Source organism: Amblyomma mixtum, chromosome 3 (assembly GCF_055824585.1).
Source record: "Amblyomma mixtum isolate Tamu chromosome 3, ASM5582458v1, whole genome shotgun sequence".
Taxonomy (NCBI): domain Eukaryota; kingdom Metazoa; phylum Arthropoda; class Arachnida; order Ixodida; family Ixodidae; genus Amblyomma; species Amblyomma mixtum.
This window is the reverse complement of record NC_143014.1, coordinates 387419572-387439144: the sequence shown is the minus strand read 5'-3', so window position 1 is coordinate 387439144 and position 19573 is coordinate 387419572.

The window sequence follows — 19573 nt, the reverse complement described above, 5'->3', positions numbered from 1 at the left end:
TGCACATTCCATTATCACCGAAGATGTGGCCATGGAGAGAGTTGCGGCGAAATTCGTGCCGAAGCTGCTCACGGTGGAGCAAAAGCAGCTTCGTGTTCAAGTCTCACAGGACATGCTGGATTCCACAAACAGTGACCCCGTCTTTATCAACACCATAATCACTGGTGACGAGTCTTGGGTGTAGGGGTACGACCCGGAAACCAAATCCCAGTCGTCACAATGGAGGCATTCCACGTCACCAAGACCAAAGAAGGCCCGCCAAGTCCCCAGCAATGTCAAAGTGATGCTGACTGCTTTCTTTGACTCCCTCTGTGTGGTACACCACGAGTACGCGCCACACAGGGTCAAACAATGATAAGAGTACTGCAGGGATTACCTCCGTCGCCTACGTGGTGCTGTGCGGCGCAAGAGACCAGAGTTGAGGTCAACAGGAAATTGGCGCATCCATCACGACAATGCTCCTGCACATTCCTCGCACTTTATTCGGCCTTTTCTAGCGGAAAACCAGACTCCTGTAGTTCAACGGACTCCTTACTCTCCTGATATGGCCTCCTGCGACTTCTGTCTGTTTCCCAAAATCAAGAGGCCATTGAAAGGAGCGGGATTCCAGATAAGAGGACATTATGGCTGCAACGACAGCTGTGCTAAACTCCATTCCGAAAGGGGCCTTTTCGGAATACTTCCAACAATGGCAGCACCGCCGGGAGAAGTGTGTGGAGTCAGAAGGAGACTACTTTGAAGGTGATTAGGTTTCCAACGCTCCAGTTATGCCAGTTTTTTTCCTACAGCCAAAGGTCGGATACTTTTCTAACAGACCTCGTATACGCATGCTGCTAACTAGCAAGAACTGATGTCGATTCCATAAGGTAGGGGAAGGAGCAGCTCGTTACGATAAGACCATTCCCCGCAACTTGTTTTTTTGACACGAAAATGACTATCATGGTACTTCTTGGTGTGAAATTCGCGCAGCTATTTCGTGTTCGTCACTTGTTGCAGCTTATGGTAAAAATGTGATATTTTCTCTTGCAGGTTCCCTACCTGAAGTACAGGTCGCTTAGCTTCAAGGGTGGAAGCGCCTTCTCGCGCACGAAGGCAGCGAAGCTTCTCCACCTGACGACCGGAATCTCCTGACGTGCAAGTTCTGCCTTCCTTCCATTCTCTGAAAACACTGGGGGTTGTCATAACGCCGCTATTAATCCCCTTTCACGGAGGCACTTGTCGTTCACCTGCGATTTCAAGTTGTACTTGCGGGCAACTTTGTGTGGTAATGCAGCGGAGGCTGGGCAGGAAGTGGAAGGAGACGGCCCCTTGTCTCCGTGTCGTGACGAGTCCCGTGTGGTGTTGGTGAACCCGAACAACCCACATCCCCTGGCGCGGGAAAAAATGAACATCATCCCTTTCCTGCCTAACCTGCCTAGCATCTGCTCCATTTCAGCCGCGACGTCCTCAGAACCGGTCGACGACATTGGCTGGAGGGCCTCCTTTGAAGGACATTCGCCGCTGCCTTCTTGACCTGTCCTTCTTAGCTAGCCCTCCACCTCATCTATTTCGAGGCCGCCGTGGTGACTCAGTGGTTCCGGCGTTCGGCTACTGACCCGAAAGACGCGGGTCCGATCCCGGTTGCGGTGCTCGCATTTCTATGGAGGCGAAGTGCTAGAGGCCCGTGTTAGGCCTCGTTATATCCGAGATTCACTCGCGAAACTTCGTTATTATCAGAGGTAACACGCGAATTATCGGTATATCCCAAGTTTAAACCCGAAATTTTGTTATACTCGAGGTTAACGCACAAAAGTTCATTATATCCGAGGTGGAAATCTTAGGTTGGGTATATCCGAGGTTAAAACACTATAGTAGGATACAACTTAAAAAAAAAAACAGCAGTTGCTAACACTGGGCCGCGGTCCGCGGCGTCCTGTATTACTCCGCTGGCCAATCGCAACTGTAACCGAAATCATCTTTTTAATGTTTACTGTATAAAACAATTCCTGTAGCAAAATTCTAGAGCTCATAATCTTATTCTTGTCACATGCTTCTTGTTTAGATAACAAACGTTTCAGCAGCGGGCTACTTTTTCCTCGAGGAAGAATTCTGTGCGCGGAGGCTGAATGTGGGCGGAGCTTCACTGCACACTTAAGTTGTATCTGACTATAAATTTCGTTATATCCAGGGTAGCATTGTAAAGGTTAGTTCACTTCCTGGGATATAACGAAGTTCGGGTACGTAATATGCTAACTTCGTTCGTAGCCTTTCCAATGGATACTGACAGACGGCGGCCGCCAATTCCGCTCACGCAGACCCTTCTAACGCTAACAAATTAAATAAGTTGGACTGCTACCATCTACCACACGAATTTCAGTGACAGCTCTGGCGGCACAGAGTGCCGAATGTTCACGACTAAATCATTTTGCCTTGATGTCGATTGACAGATACGTTTGAATCTTAGGATTTTCGATATTGCGTCACCTTTACAAAATTTTTTAGACAATCCATACACTGTCACTAGACTTCTAACTTCTATAGACACTCTATAGACAAATCCTAGAGAACAGTCTATAGGTAATACAAACGCAATAGAGATACAGTCTATAGGTATATAGATTTATCTATAGATACCCTTTTAGTAGACTTTTGTCCATAGGAAGTCTGTACACAGTGAATACACAAAAATATCTATAGCAAAGCAATAGTCTGTAAGTACTCTGTAGACTGTCTATAGACCATTTTTTATAAGGGCTGTACCATGTGCTCATACATCGTTCTAAGCGCGGGTTGATATTCTTTTTCACCCGCAGCCCGGCTGTAGGTTCGGCCCGCAGCTGACGTGGAGCATTACGAGCATGGCTCTTTCCTGGCTCCATTCTTGGCCAAGCATCCTTGGCTCCATCCTTGGCATTCATTCTCACTCTCTTCTTCCTGGCTTCGGAGGCGCCATGAGCTGGGTCTTCGTGGATTCTGCCCTGCCGCTCGCGATCTTGGACCCGCCGCTGAGCATGGGCGTCCACAAGGCCTGGTGTCACCGTTTCGTCTGGAGAAATCCTTCAATGGTTTCCACTCAGTGGCGAAGACAAAGACGATAATGCTCCCGTTGGCATGCGCCCATTCCTCTCCCCACGCGCACAATTTCTCGCGCTTTCCCCATCTCAGCGTCTATAGCCTGCACACATTCCATTGCCTACTAGACCTTGCAAGTGCTGCTATGACTGCTGAAAACGTTTCACTTTTACTTTTTACTTTTAATTCATTTTCACTTTCACTTTTCAATTTTAACTTTCCATGTGCACTTTGTCAAGTGCACTTTTCGATTTTAACTTTTTCATATGCACTTTGTCACGTGCACTTTTCGATTTTAACTTTTTCATATGCACTTTGTCATGTGCACTTCTTGATTTTAACTTTTTCATATGCACTTTTTCGTATGCACTTTTTCATGCGCACTTTCATTTTTAATGTGCATTTCAGCGACGAATTCAGCAGCACGTACCACTGAATACGTGGGCCTACATCGTTTCGACCCAGTACTAGAGCCAGGTGCACAGTTTGTAAAGAATGCCTAGGCACCATTGCGGCAGATGGCAATGGCTGCTGCCCCGCATCGGGCGCTGCAATCGCAAGTGCCAATCGCCACTCGCGAAAGTAAGACGCCGCCGAGAAAGCGGTCATCGCTCCCCCTTCCACGTTTTCTTGGATATAAAAGACGTGAAAAAGTTGGTGCTGCCTCTACCTTTCTTTTTACACACGATTCGGGTTAGTGGCGCAGTGCAAGACAACAAACTGGCAACGAACCCAAGAATACAGGGAACGCAAAACAAAGTGGAACCAGCGAACGAGACACGTGAAATGGGGCTCTGCTGCAGTCGAGCCCCGTAAAAGGAGCCTCGCCGCTGGTAGCAACATCTTTGGACAAAGATCAAAATGGCAAGAAATAAAGCCAAGTGCTTGGGACGTGCAAGGCAGGTATCACTTCACACCAGTTCTCTCCCACTGGGTGCTCTTCTAGAGGCATTGCTAGTTTCTCGTGTAAGTCCTGGGGCGGATGAGAGATGCTTCATAAACAATTTGCCCAACGATGCTGCAAGTTATGAAGCACATGAATGGCAGGCATTTGACGCAGCTGAACTCAATACCTTATACAAGAGGCCACTTTTGCTTTTTCAGTGTCATTTTTCAACAAAGGCCACTTCGCACTTGGCGTGAACGCTGCCCAACTGAAAGTTTCCATAACGCGAGTCCGATAATTTCATATTTCCATATGAATTATATGGAGTGAGGATGGAGCATGTGGAGTCCGTATGGACATTATAGAAAACGCGTATGGTATCTTATGGACTTCTTACGACGTCATGTATTCTTTATAGACGTTGTATAGATATTTTATAGAAAGCTTATGGACTCCATACAGAAATCGTATGGATGTCTATACACTATTCATATATATGGACTCCGTATTCCCATAATTCCATACGAGATACTCGTATGGAACGTTTCAGTAGGGTGGTGCCATTTATTTACATGACATCTTTGACACTGAATGGTACTGTGTCCCCTTCCTGCTGAAAACTTGCAGAGGGCGATGATGCGTTCGGCACAGGTGTTTGAATTGAAAACTGGTGTCATTTTTCTGTGGTTCATAATAAAGATATTCCATGCATAGTGTCTATGTGAGTATGCCTATAAAAATTCCTTCTGAGTGAAAGCTCATTATAATGCTGTGGTTGTGGCAAGCGAAGACTGCTGTAAGAATTGAAAATTCAAATATAATGTTAATGTGTAAGTCCACTCGAAGTGATGGCATAAGGCATGGGGAGCAGCTCCGGTGACGGTCTAAAGACTGTGGCCACATGACAGCCAATAGCTATGTTGATCACCTTATCTGTGAGTGTGGTTAAGTTTTTTATTTAATATACGCTCCAGTGTAGAACGCCGCACAGCTGCCATATCTTGTGCTTCTTTCGTGCTTTTGGGCTTTTTCCGGCACAACTCGAACATTGCCACTTTCTGCTGTTGCATACTGAGCCTTAAGGAGGCGCAAACTAAAAAAGTGACAGCAGTGCAAGAAGCCGTATCAGAAGAACAATGTCGAATGTAGTCGTATTGCTACAGTATGTCCCTATCATGGGGACACTGAAGCATCAGTGTCTTGTTACGAGAGCGTGCAAATCAACTTAAAGGAATTCACGACGACCTTCTCAGCTAGTTCACTGCAGAGCCTATGTGGCTTATTCAGTGCTTAGTAGGCTGAAGCAGTAAGTGCGGCTGGGAATGAACGTTAAACCTATGCTGTGCAGGAAAGAGTAGAGAAGGCATATAGGGAATAGTTCTTCTGACAGCTGACTGGTACATGCGTCTAGATTTGTATTCAACAGCACGAAAATCGGACATCCTGATTATCCAAAGAGTGCTTATTGCATACAACACTTACACACTGGGCTCACAAAACAACTTTAATAAGGTGTAGGTTTCATTAAAGATAGATCGGTGCAAAATGATATCTCCTTCTATCATGTGCCGTGAAACACACGAAGAACTAATCCATGTGTCGGCTTTCTTGTGGATGGGCCTTGTCCAACCAACTCCATTTGACAGCTGTTTTGTGGTTGAGAGCCTGCAGTGCAGCTGCAAATTTAGTGGTTTATATTTATTGTTAACGAGGTGATCAGGCGACAACTTTTGAAAACTTGCTTTGACGACCTGTTCTCGACTTTTCCTTGGATACGCTTTAGCCACAGCGCCACCTATTTAGCAAAATTACTTTATCACGTAAAAGCAGTCGAAAGGGGTGTGTGCAATGACATAGGATTACGTTGAATGTAGCAGTCAAGATGAAGATCTTCAACCTCTAAAACCTTCATAAATATACTCTAGCTCTACGTCCCAAAATTACCAAAATACTCCACATAACAGTCAAGATGAAAATGAAGATCTTCAACCTCTAAAAGCTTCAAAGTACTTTAGCTTTAAGTCTCAAAATTATCAAAATACTCCACTCCTTGTACATGAGTGCATTTGCATCCGCTATGCACCCTGGCCAATCCCCCGCCGTGGGTATGTGCCATTAAGCCTGAGGACATCATCATCATCATTAGCTTCGCTATTCAGAGGCACATTCCACCTCTTAAGGTCGCGTAGCAATGGTTCACGTTTATATAAAAGACAGTTAATCATCGAGCCAGTAGGCAGGCCCGTGAAATTTCCTTTTCATCCTTCTCTCAGTCACAACAACAACAACAACAACAGTGCTCTATTTACTGAACTACATTTCCGTTTGATATACAGTGTTGCAGTGTACAAGAAGAAGGAACGAAGAAACAGAAGAGGTCGTCCTCCGCTTCAACATGGTGAGTGCTACCGCCTCTGACCGAGCAGGTTCCTTCGTGGTCTCTACTGAGGTTTAGTTCACTCTGTAGCTCCTAACGTCATGTTACGTCTGCCTGCGCCCACCACAGACACCCTTTTTTTCGAAACAATGTTCTGCTTCGCCGACACTTATATGCTTCTGAAGCCTCCACATATACAGCCTCTCTTACTTCAGAGTATCTGTGCTGCATCGACATGGGCTGCAGCTTGATTCAATTATATTCAGTTATTTTGATTCGTCATATCGCGCAATCGAACGAATCCAATCCAACCATGCAATGTTTTCTGATTACAAAAATCTCGGCAGTGTTCTGCGAATAGAAACAAAATATGGATGAAACTCCATTCACGTATATAGACTGCTGAGTCTCCCACACGCGCTCGAACAGGCCGCAGCTCGAGTATACGGGGTGTAGTGTTTGCAGCTGCCAGTGGTTTCGAGGGGATTAATATGCCTGACGCTGAGGTCATCATCATCATCATCATCAGCCTCACTACGCCCTCTGGAGAGCAAAGGCCTCTCCCGTGTCTCTCTAATTAACCCTCTCCTTCGCCAGTTGCGGCCACCGTATGCCCGCAAACTTCTTAGTCTCATCCGCGCACCCAACTTTCTGCCGCCCCTTGCTACGCTTGCCTTCTCTTGGAATTCACTCCGTTACCCTTAAGGACCAGTGGTTATCTTGCCTTCGCATTACATGCCCTGCCCAAGCCCACTTCTTCCTCTTGATTTCGACTAGGATGTCATCAACCTGCGTTTGTTCCCTCACCCACTCTGCCCGCTTCCGGTCTCTTATTTATTTATTTATTTATTTATTTATTTATTTATTATACCCTCAGGGCCATTACGGCATTACAGAGGGGAGTGGTTACAAAAAATGAAATTTAACAAACAGGAGTTAATTAAACAGGCAAAGTACAAACATGACTACTACACATACATTGTTAGCTAAGGCTTTCAGGAAAAAAAAAACAATAACACAATATAAAATACATCCTAGTTAAACAATGTTAGCTATGACATTCTTGAATAAATGATGATCGGTGATGGTGACCGTCGAAGAAGGAAGGTGATTCCACTCATTCGATGTGCGTGGTACGAATGACTGAAAAAAAGTTTTTGTTCTGCAGAAAGGAATGCCAACCTTATGAATGTGATCTAGTCTTGATGATACGTACTGAGGGGGTGAGATAAGTTCGGTATGAAACTGCGGGTGATAGAATAACTTGTGAAAAAGGGAAAGGCGAAAAATTTTGGAACGTGATGATAAGGATGGTAAGTTAAGGCTAGATTTCATGGCACTGGTGCTTGCTGTTCTGGTATAGTTAGAAAGAATGAAGCGAGTAGAGTTATTCTGAACCATTTCCAAAGCTTGTGTTAGGTTTGTTAGGCCGGGATCCCAAATTGACGCAGCGTATTCGAGTTTGGGCCGTATTAGAGTTTTGTAAAGGAGTAATTTTAAAGAGGATGGTGCTTTAGAAAAATTGCGTCGTAAGTAGCCAAGCATTCGATTAGCATTGGATATTATATGCGCGATGTGAACGGCCCATGTTAGATCAGAGGTGATGTGAAGGCCAAGATACTTGTAAGTAGTTACCGGATCTAAAGGTGCGTTATTAAGAGAATATACAGGAAGTTCATTAGCATTTCTTGACACACGCATAAATTTACACTTGTTAACATTTAATTCCATTAACCATAACTTACACCATGCAGAAACAGCGTTACGGTCTGATTGTAGTCTGGTTACATCGTCATCACTAGTTATTTCGGTGAAAATTGCAGTCATCAGCAAAAAGGTGGATGTGGGAGGAGACGCAGGAAGGTAAGTCGTTAATATAAATGAGAAATAAAAGGGGCCCAAGCACAGAGCCTTGAGGTACACCCGAGTGAACTGGACAGTGCTCCGAGGTTACGCCATTAACTGAGACAAACTGTGAGCGGTTAGTCAGAAAAACCTCAAGCCAGTACAGAATTTTGGTATCAAGGTTTAGTTGATGCAATTTATAGATTAATAAACTATGACACACCTTATCAAATGCTTTGGAAAAATCTAAAAATATTAAGTCAGCTGCTGAAGAGTGATCAAGTATTAGGTGCAGTTTATGCGTGAACGAGACTAGTTGGGTTTCACATGAATATGTTTTGCGAAAGCCGTGCTGAAATTGTGAAAAAAATGAGTTCGCTTCTAAAAAGTCGGCAATCTGAGAAAAGAGGATATGTTCAAAAATTTTGCATGGTATACTGGTTAAGGAAATGGGCGGATAGTTAAGTGGGCAATGTTTCGTACCTGATTTGTGGAGTGGAATAACCTTCCCAACTTTCCATTTAGCAGGCAGTGAGCCTTTGTCAAGTGATTGCTGAAAAATCTTTGAAAGTGTAACGGAACAATATGAGTTAGTGTTTTTTCAGAAACTTCGGATTAGTTAGGTCACAGCCAGGAGCAGATGAAAGTTTCAGTGATGTGATTACTTTTTCTACGCCGACTGGTTCAATGGTTGAAGGGTACATTACAGCAAAGTCGTAAGAGTGTGTAGTTGGATGAGTGGCATGGGTGGGTTTCGAAAAGTTGCGTGTAAAAACCTCATTAAAGATGGATGCAGAATCGGTAGGTGAGATGGCGTTTTCAGCGTCATCAATAAGGGTTATTATGTCATCATTCTTTGGGTTAATGGTGCGCCAAAACTTTTTCGTGTCAGTAGATAATATAGATGGCAATGTGATTTTTAAAAAGTTGTCTCTTGCAGCCCTAAGGGCTATGATGTAGTCGTTAGATGCACGCTTGTAAGCTGCCCATTTTGCAGTGTTAGCAGACGTTTTAGCTGATCTATATAAGTGTTTTTTTGTTAGATAAGCGCTTGATGTGAGTGCTGTACCAAGGAGCGTGACCGTCGGAGGAGACAGTGTACGTAGGGATAAAATGTTCTGTTAATTCAGTGGTTTTATCCATAAACATGTCCCAGTTCGCTTGCACGCTGCGGTCGTCGAAATCTGTGAGGAAGGTATCAAGAAAAGTGCAGAGCTCTTTGTTAATGGAATCAAAATTTGCTTTCTTGTAGTCGCGAATGATCTTTGTTTTCTTTCTGATTTTTGGCCGTGAAATGTTGATGTTGAAATTAATCAGTGAATGGTCGCTCAGGGGAGGTAAATAACAAATGTTCGAAATAAATTCGGGCCGAGTAGTTAGCAGTAGCTCAAGAGTACTAGCAACGTGTGGTGACGTTCTGGTAGGCTGTGGTATTACTTGACTGAAAGTGAATAATGCACACAAGTCAAGAAAATCTTTTGCTAACGCGGAAAAAGGGCGTATGATAATGGGTTCGTTATTCCATGCAATGTTTGAAATATTGAAATCGCCAAGCAAAAACAGGGGCAAGAAAGGATGGCGTGTTATGACGATGTTGATGGCATCTTGTAATTCGTCAACAAAGGAGGCAGAGTGAGTAGGAGAACGATAGCATGCGCCAATTATAATCTTTGGAAGTTTATTTCAATAATTGCCCATACCATCTCCAAGTTCGTAGTAATACTAATATGCTTAGAGGGTAAGTTTTTGTTAACAGCCAGAAGAACACCGCCCCCTTCTTTTTTCGTGCGGTCGCTGCGATAAACAGAGAAGTTATGAGCGGTTAAGAAAATTTCGTGGTCACGAACATGCGCATGCAGCCAAGTTTCAGTAAGTACAATGATATCTGGGTTACAGGTGTCTACTGCAGAAGTGAACGAGTCGTGTTTGTTTTTAATGCTTTGAATGTTAGTGAACAGGACTGATACAGGGGATAAACGACTACCACTGCCCCTCGCGCCTTGCTACGCACTGCCAGGGGATGAAAGGCCCTGTTGCGTATCAACATGTAGTGTTTGTGAGGCGCATTCTGTCACGCTGCCGCTTGCATGGTCGTACATGTAGAGTTTCTTGTTTACTGATAATTTGTTGTAGCGCAGATGAAAGAGGAGTGTTCCTGGCAAACTTTTACCAAAGGCTATCAGTTTACTTCGTGCATGACGGGTGGCGGATGAGTAGTCATCAGATATTGCTATGTTTTTTTCTTTTAGTTCACTGCGTACGGAAAACACTTTTTCTTTTATTTTGTAGTGGCTGAATTTTGCAACGATGGGACGGCGTTTGTTAGGCGAGTATGAACCGAGACGATGAGCGCGTTCAATTGCCATGTCGGGTAAACTGACGTGAAGGCTTGTTAATATGTTGACGACAAGGGCTTCAGATTCCTCCCATGATTCCCGAGAATCAGGGAAACCGTGAAAAATAACGTTATTTCTTCGTGATCTGTCCTCTAGGTCGGCAAAGCGAGATTTCATAGAATCAAGCTCAGCGTTGTGGGCTTCCAAAAATTTTTGGAAATCCGTAACCTGCTATTCAAAGTAATCAAAGCACTTTGTTTTTTCTTCAAGGGCATCAAGTCTTTCTTGGATGCAGCCAATCTTAGATTCAATATTTTTTTGGCTAGCTTTGATTGATTTCACATCGGCCACCAATTCTGTCTGACACTTAGAGGATTGGACAGATCGCAGCTGAATATCCTTGAGCAGTTTGAAGATAGCGGCCATCTGTTCCGAGGGTTCGTCAGGCAAAGTCAGTGTTTCTAGATTGGATTCAGAGCGTGTGTTAGGGCCAAGATTGGATTCTATGTCGCCGCAGCAAAGTAAGAGCACAGACATATGAAAGCACTCGCAAATAATTTCAGAAAGCACTTGTGGGCACGGGAGCAGCAATAAGCAGATATCATCGCTTCTCTTAGCGTACAAGGAAAAAGGCTTACACACCTGCGAAGTGCAGAAAGGTGAAATGTAGAACATGTTGGTGTTGCTACTCCAGTGACCACTGAAGACGGTGTCGCACGGCCAGGAGTTTAAATAGGCGCTGGGAATTGACGTCATCGTGGGTGACGTATATGCGCCGTACGATGGGCGCATCTGTCCGGGTGGGTGCAGCGGGACGTAGATATCGGGACCGGCGTGGTGGTTGGGTGATGCCACACAATCTGAATGGCTTGGTGAGGGAACGGTAGCAAGCGCTGACCAAAGCAGAAAAGACGCCAGGAACGCCTGCGAAGTGCAGAAAGGTGGAATGTAGAACATGTTGGTGTTGCTACTCCGGTGCCCACTCAACGCCAACTCAACGTTACATCTATCATTTTTCTTTCCATAGCTCGCTGCGTTGTCCTTAATTTAAGCTGAACCCTCTTCGTTAGCCTCCCCCTTTCTGCCCCATAGGCGAGTACCGGCAAGATACGGCTGTTGTATACTTTTCGCTTGAAGGATATTGGTAAACTGCCGTTCATGATCCCAGAAAGCCTGCCATATGCGCTCCACCCCATTCTTATTTTTCTAGTTATTTATTAGTTATTCTTCTATTTATTACGCTGAGGTATGTTTTCATAGTCTTCGCGTAGAAATGTATGACCGTCCAACTTGTGCTTTCTCTACAGTTCCGGTTCATGTCGAAGACCCTGGAGGAGAGCAATGCTGGCCACCTGTGAGTGGGGCGCGTTTACCAGCTGCACGGTACAGTCTCGCTCCGCAAAAGAGCATCTGCATATGTCTAGTACTATGAAATTTTCTAACTGCACAGGTTTATTGGGCAATACAGTTAAGCTGTTAACTAGACCTTTGTTCATGACAGTCTTCCCATAGCGCCAGAGCTAATTAGAGACTCAGAGCAAGAAAGAATCAAAGAATTCAACTATTCACCTCAGCAATACCACCGAAACAAAATAGGCAGGTAAAAAAATTCACAGGGACGCCCAACTACCCAACATGCTGGCATTGCGATAGCATTAAAAGCTGTTGATGACTTCGCCGGAAGTGACGTCACTTCCGGTGAAATAATGAAGAGATTCTAATACGATCTGGTGAGGTCACTTTCCTCCAACCAACTGGCGAATTTTATGAACGACGGCACATTTCTTTTTTCCGGATCAGGCCTTTAATGTTGTCGCATTAGAACGCCTCTCAGACGCGCTCAAAGACTAATCACCGCTCAAAGACCAATCAAGATCAATCAAAGACCAATCAATTAGACATACAGTCAGTATCGATGGTAGCGTGAACCGCCTGCAGAAAATTTCCTATAACGCATCTTATAAGGTCTTTGTTACAAAGTCTTATAACGGCGCCTTCTTGAACTCTCCGTATTTTTCATATTTTAAGCGCCTTGTTAGAAATTTTCACGGTGATATTTGCACTGAGTCTCGTGCACGTAAGCAGGGTCAGGTCTGCCCATGAAAGCAGATATGAACCACCGCTTTTGCAGGTGACTAGAAACTCCTTGCAGACTGTACTGCCACAGACGATAGAAGTCGTTCCGGAAGATTTTTGTGCGAGAGCAGAGGATAAACCAGATGTACTATATTTAGCTTCTGTCGTTTCCCTGAACTCGAATAGTCCACATCGTTTTCTCTTAACATGCGGCTCTGTGACCACCACCCTGCTTACCAAAAGGATCACCCTTTCCCCATTACCAAGGTCGCAACCTGCAGAATTGCCCACTGCCAGAGTGGAGGAAGGCTGTCGTCGTTTTTCCCTAGGACCGGCTAATGTATTGTGCTACGATGATGCTATAGATATGCGAGAGGAGAAGATGATGTTGCTTCTGTGCTCTGCTTGTGAGCAGTACACTTCACCGTCCAACTAATTACACAGTTCTATTCTTCACAGCAGGGCAGTGTGCCCGCTGAGTGAGGTATCTCAGCATGCCTGATATATTTTGGGCTGCCTTAAAGAACTATAGACACCTAATTTTATTGCGTGTTTTCTTCTTTTGAATGATGCGTTAGACATCAGAATATATGAATTACCTCGCGGTATTCGCTTACGACCTCTAAGACATTTACAATTCAATTTCTTCTCTCGTGCTGTTTCGGTTTAATCAACCGAACGATGGCTGTGACGTGCAGTTGGTGTTTAGATCACGTAATTCACTAGAAAAACGGCAATATAATAACTGATATGTAGTTTTAATATACTACAACACTTCGTCCAGCCTTTTTCAACACCTCGAATGACAAAATACGACCTATCAGCAGTTATATAGCACATTTTTTTATTCTTCACGTGACCTAAACATCAACTATACGTCACAGCCATCGATCGGTAGTTGAAACCGAAACAGCTTCAAGAAGAAATTCATTTATAAATATTTATCGGTCCCAGACTAATACCACAAGGTGCTAAATGTATACCAATATCTAACGCATCTCTTGAAAGAAGAAAACACGCAAGCAAAAATTTGTTGTCTATAGTCCTCCAAAGGAAACGGAAGTGGAGGGTGAACGAGAAATGTCTGACACTTTTTCTCACCTTTAAGCTAATGTGAGAGAGCAAGCACATTACCCTCCCTTACAAAAATTTCTTTAAACAGTTTATAGACTGTCCATAGACTTGTTTATAAAGTCTATAGATCTATAGACTTTGTATAGACAAATTCTATAGAAGCCCCATCGACAGTCTGTAGGCAGTCTGTATATTTATGACTGTACCCTTTTAGCAGATATTTTTCTATAAACAGTCTGTAGACCACGATTAGACGGAGGGAAAATTTACATCTATAGGAATGCAATACTGCCTATAAGAAGTCTATAGACAGTCTATATGCAATTTTTATAAGGGTCCAGCGCCTGTCGTTGCATACACCTGTCTGCTTGTGATGATGACTCAATCAATGGCGGTTTCGACCACGCAGCATGCAGCAGGCGGTGTTCTTCGCGTTGATGACTGCTGTCCTCTACCTGCTCATCATCGCCTACCTCATGCTCCAGACAGGCGGTAGCCTTGCACAATTCTGCTGTATGCCCAAGTGGGTGTTACCCGCCGCGGTGGCTCAGTGGTAAGGCGCCCGTCTACTGAGCCGGAGTACCCGGGTTCGAACCCGACCGCGGCGGCCGCGTTTCGATGCAGGCGAAACGCAAAAGGCGCCCGTGCGCTGTGCGATGCCAGTACACGCTAAAGAACCCCAGGTGGTCGAAATTTCCGGAGCCCTCCACTACGGCACCTCTTTCTCTCTTTCTTCTTTCACTCCCACCTTCCCTTACGGCGCGGTTAAGGTGTCCGCCGATATATGTGGGACAGATACTGCGCCATTTCCTTTCCTCAAAAACCAATTTACGAATTTTTACCAAGTGGGTGCCAGAGATCAGCAAGTCACTTTGCGAGTCACTGGAGTAGTTTTGGGACGCGTCGTGGGCCTTCTATCGTCAGGTACAACCTAATAACTTAATAACGCAGCAGCAAATGCCCCTGAAAGGAGATCCACCAGCCAATTCCTTCGATCGATTGTCATGATGCCGTGGTCGACTATAGTTTGGTTTATTGGGGTTTAACGTCCCAAAGCGACTCAGGCTATGAGGGACGCCGTAGTGGAGGGCTCCGGAAATTTCGACCACCTGGGGTTCGTTAACATGCACTGACATCGCACAGTACACGGGCCTCTAGAATTTCTCCTCCATCGAAATTCAGCCGCCACGGCCGGGATCGAACCCGCGTCTTTCGGGTCAGCAGCCGAGCTCCATAACCACTGAGCCACGACGACAGGGCACGCGGCCAACCATAGGCTCCCGCTAAGGTATATTGTGGGAGCCTGGCGGGTTCAAAAGGATTAACCGTGGATTAACGTGATTAACCGCAACGTCATGACTATCTATGGACGCCATTGACAAGACGGGCCTTTTTTGAGGAGCATGTTCAGCTGCGTTCTTGAGTTGTACCCGATCATTGCTACGCGCTTCTTACGTTTCGAGAGCATTGCAGTGTGCTATTTACGGCAGTCGGGAAGGTCGAACGGTTCTGATGAAAACTGTAGTAGGCGATCTACTTACTGCACAGAGAAACAACTCAGAAGAGGGGCTACCAGCCAGTGCCGGGGGTCGAGAACAGGATGGCCATCGCCGTCGGCTGCAATCAATTTAAAGAAGGCTGCAAGCTTTCTGGTCGAGGCTCTTTAAATACTGACAACCATCTAGAGAATCATATGCGTGGGATGACGGCAAATTCAGAGCCTTCTGGTTGCGTCTCGCGTAGCAAGAAAGTTAGGTTAGCACCAAAAAGGCACTATTCGTAGTCTAAGCTACGCACATGAAACAAAAATTAGAAGCAGCAAGTTAGTGCTTGCTTGGAGAAGATACATTTTATTTTATTAATTAACAAAGAATTGAACTTAATAAGCAACATCCGAAAAGTTACTATCACCTAAGCGTGCTAATGAAGCAGTGTAGTTGTTTTCTGTTAGTACATAAAAATATCTGAAATTCCAGAACTTCCCCCTCCCTCAGAACGCCCATGCTTGTGGTATTAAGAAATTTTGCCGCCCCGACGTCTTGAGGCCAGCGATATCAAGAATTACGCATTTCGAAGCCACCCCCTTGAGACGCGATAAGGATAGTGCTGGGGAAGAGGGCGAAGAGGGTATGATATCAGTCAGTTTAACTTTTAATCATCGGGGACCTTTAACTGTCGAAACTAGAGGAACATCTAAAAGCTTCAATCACGATTCAAACGTTTCAGAAAATCGTTCATTTCACTCTCACTCTTCTTATGCTCCGTTTAACACAGACGTGCGAACCCAGAGCGTACACGAATACGGACTGCTCCACGGCGGCCCACGTGAGAAAGGGAAAAAGGGTAAGTGGCACGATTAAAAAAAAAGTCCTTCGTGCGTCTTTCTGCGTGTCCCTTATCACGCGATAGTCTTAAACTGAACCTATTTGTGCCGTGTGATGTTTTGATCCCATTGGAGCATACTCTTTTTAGCGCGCACTACCCTGTTACGAAGCTGCTATAGACAACGCTTTCTTCCGACAATTGTGCAATCTCCTGCGACCAATCTGGAATCCACTCATTTCGTGAGACGGCTCTTACTACGGTCAAAATACAGATGTCTCGCGGGACATACATTTCTGGACCCCTTTCCCAACCTTCTTCATTTTTGACTGTATAGCACATACATCATACAGCTAATCTGTCTACGCATGTATGTCATACGTAACAGTCCGCAGGCTCCCACTTTTAAGGCGAAAGCCTTTAATGCCTCATCGTTGTCGACAGAAGGCTGTCAGCAGACGCTTGTCAGCAGAGGTGTCACGATTTTGACGGGTGTCCACCGAGATATGTGAGGCAGTTACTGCGTAATTTCCTTTCCTCAAATACAAGTTTGCATTTTTTTCATTACGGCCCCTATTTCTCTTTCCTCTTTCACTCCCACTTCCTCCCTTCCTGTACGGTGCGGTACAGGTGTCCATCGAGATGACAGAGAATTACTGCGCCATTTCCTTTCCCCAAAAAGCGTTGCGTTGAAAGGGCAAGGCTTTGCACCGAACGGATTGTGGTGTTCAGTGGACTACCTGGATAGAGTTACTGTATATGTTACCATGTATGCTACCTTTGGTAGCATATACAGTAACTCTATACCTGGCAGCGCTGCAACACACTGTCGCGTTCCACTCCTAAAGGCGAAGCTTAAGCGTCATTAATTAGCAGTTAATGAGTATTTGGTCGTTAATCAGTAATTAGTCATTAATCAGGAATTGTAATCAGTACTTAATTAGGTGTTACGTCATCCAGTGGTGACGTCACCAGTGCCACAGAGGCAGTCAAAGTGGTGCGGAAAACGCTTTCGCCTCTACGCACTTTAGGCAGTCAAAGTGCCCCTGAATTTTTGTTGCAAAACGACGTGGTTGCAGAGTTGCTCGAACCGTCCTTTGCCAGGAACCAAATTGATTTCCATCCGCAGACACCGGCGGCCACATCGGTGACAACAGCACCACTGCCCCGGTTCCGCACAAGAGCGGCACGTTCACAGCAACCGCCACTGTTCGGCTGCCGGGCGCCGCTGGAGCCGGACATCTCGCTCCAGCTTCGCACCGTTATGCTGCCGCACCCTGATTACGGGAGTCGATGACCGAAAGGAACTGAATCCAACTTGAAGCGTCTATCTCTCTTCGCAAGACAGTAAAGGATACTTTCAAGCAGCTATCCGCGAACGTACGCTGCAATGATTATAACGCAGTGCTCTACATTTATATGCCGGGCAAGGGGGACAAATAGCCCTGCTCAAGGGGGCCGACGTCCAAGACACAATTTCTCAGCCGCCCTTCTTTGATTGATTGGTTGATTGATTGATCTCTTTCTGATTAGGAATGGGTAATCCAGAGATACAGGCCAATTCGTACCGGGCGTTTCAGCGAACACTTTCGAAGATTCCTGAAAATATTGGGTTCAATATAGCAACAAAATAGGTCTAGGATCCCATTCTTTGCCCCGGCGGACACAATATGCTGCAAAACTCATCTAATTTTCCAAGTAATTAACAAAAACCACTAATTAACTTTTTTAAATTATCGTAGCTGGGTGGTTTGTCTCAATTAGGAGTTTGATGCCGTGAACAAGGCGACGTCATATCAGTTTTTTGAAACGAAGAAAAACTCAATTTCTAGAGCCCTGCAGCGCGAACAAATCCGACGCTTTTTCCCGCACGCGACCGAAACTGAGCGTTGCTGTTATTGCAACTGAAAGGATGCGCGCACCAAGCCTCCGCTGGTGACGTGTCGTAATGAACACAGCGCCCAGTTCGAAACGCGTGTGCTAACTTTCCTCGCTGGAGAACCTCAGCGCTCAGCTTAGACTGCGGCCGGCGTTATCGACTGCTTCGTCGCTCCGAATAAGGAAAATTAGTCATTGTCAGTTACGAGGACGTCGATTTTGAGAGCCCTGATGGTCGTGTCTGCAGCCGTTTTTTTTTGTGTGTGTTTGTGTGTGCATGCGTGCGTGCGTGCGCCACTTCTGGTATGGCTGCCCGACGGGCTCGTTTTTGTGCGTAATCATGAATTCATTTACTCACTAGGTTGATCATCTGTTTCCTTATGATCGCTGCGCATCAGGAACCACGTCCGAAAAAAAATTGGCGGGGGCTTAGCTTTGGTTAAGCCTGGTAACAGGTTGCGAAAGCAAAAGCGCAGTGCGCGACGACTCAAAGCGTCTTCGGTAATTTTTTTATATTTTGTTTTTGATGTTGTTGCGACTGAGAAAGAAAACAATCTACAGCTGGTATGACGTCACAGCAGCAGTAGTGCCGCAGGTGCGCAGCGCGGCAAACACACACTGTTACTACAGCCGAGCTCTCTGAAGGAGCGAGTTGGTCGCCCATAATCTACAGCTGGTATGACGTCACAGCGGCAGTAGCGCCACAGGTGCGCGGCGCGGCGTAACTGCAGCCGGGCTCTCTGAAGGAGCGAGTTGGTCGCCCATATTCACTCTGCTAAAGGTCAAACGTAACTGCGGCCGGGTCACGCGAAGGCTTGAAAGTGCGAGTAGTATTGCTTTCGCAATAAAAGAAAAACTTTGTCAGCGTGGCAAGGAGAGCTTGCGCGACAATGGATGTGTGCTATCGGGCAGTTGTTCTTGCGGTTGTGGTAGCGTGTGTTAGCTTCAGTTTCCCAATAGAGCACAGTCGTTTGCATTTCAGGTGCTTGTCTTGGAGGTGCGCGTGTGACAAGACCATTGCAGTGCCAGTGTTTCAAATCACTTGAATGTGTGGAAGTGCCGCCTTGGATTAAAACGTCGCGCCGCGTTGTATGAATCCTGGGAATGGCCGCGCCAGCGCAACCCCAATACTCCACAACAGCGTGGCCTCCAAGATCGCCCGATTTGTCACCACTGGATACCTTCCTCTCGGGATACGTTAAGAACGAAGTTTTCAATACGGAGCCAGCAAACCTCGAAGACCTGAAGGAGCGTATCAAGATACCAATTGAAAAGATTCCCCGAGAGATGCTAATTTCTGCCGTGAATTCCATCAAAGACCGCATTCTACTGTGCATCGCAATGGACGGCTAACATTTTGAACACGTGATGTGAAAATGGCTTCTTTTCATCCCATATACTAGTTCTTTCCTCTAGTGTCCAAGTGGGGCTGCAACCAACTAAATCCACAAAAGGTACAAATTTCATTCATTCGTGTTTGTTATACGACTAGAAAGCGCTAAACATCTGCAGACAAGGTTTCCCAATTAAGTACTATCACTTCTTACAGCACGGGACGTGTCTCATCCAGCACACGGCAACCGTATTGAGTTAACCGGTACGCTGCGCCTTTTTGCTAAAATTGCAATGTTTTCAGTTAGAATCTTTTCATCTACGAAGCCATTCTCGTTTATCATAGCAGTCAAGCCGACACCGCATAACAGAAATAGACGCTTGACAGAAATAATA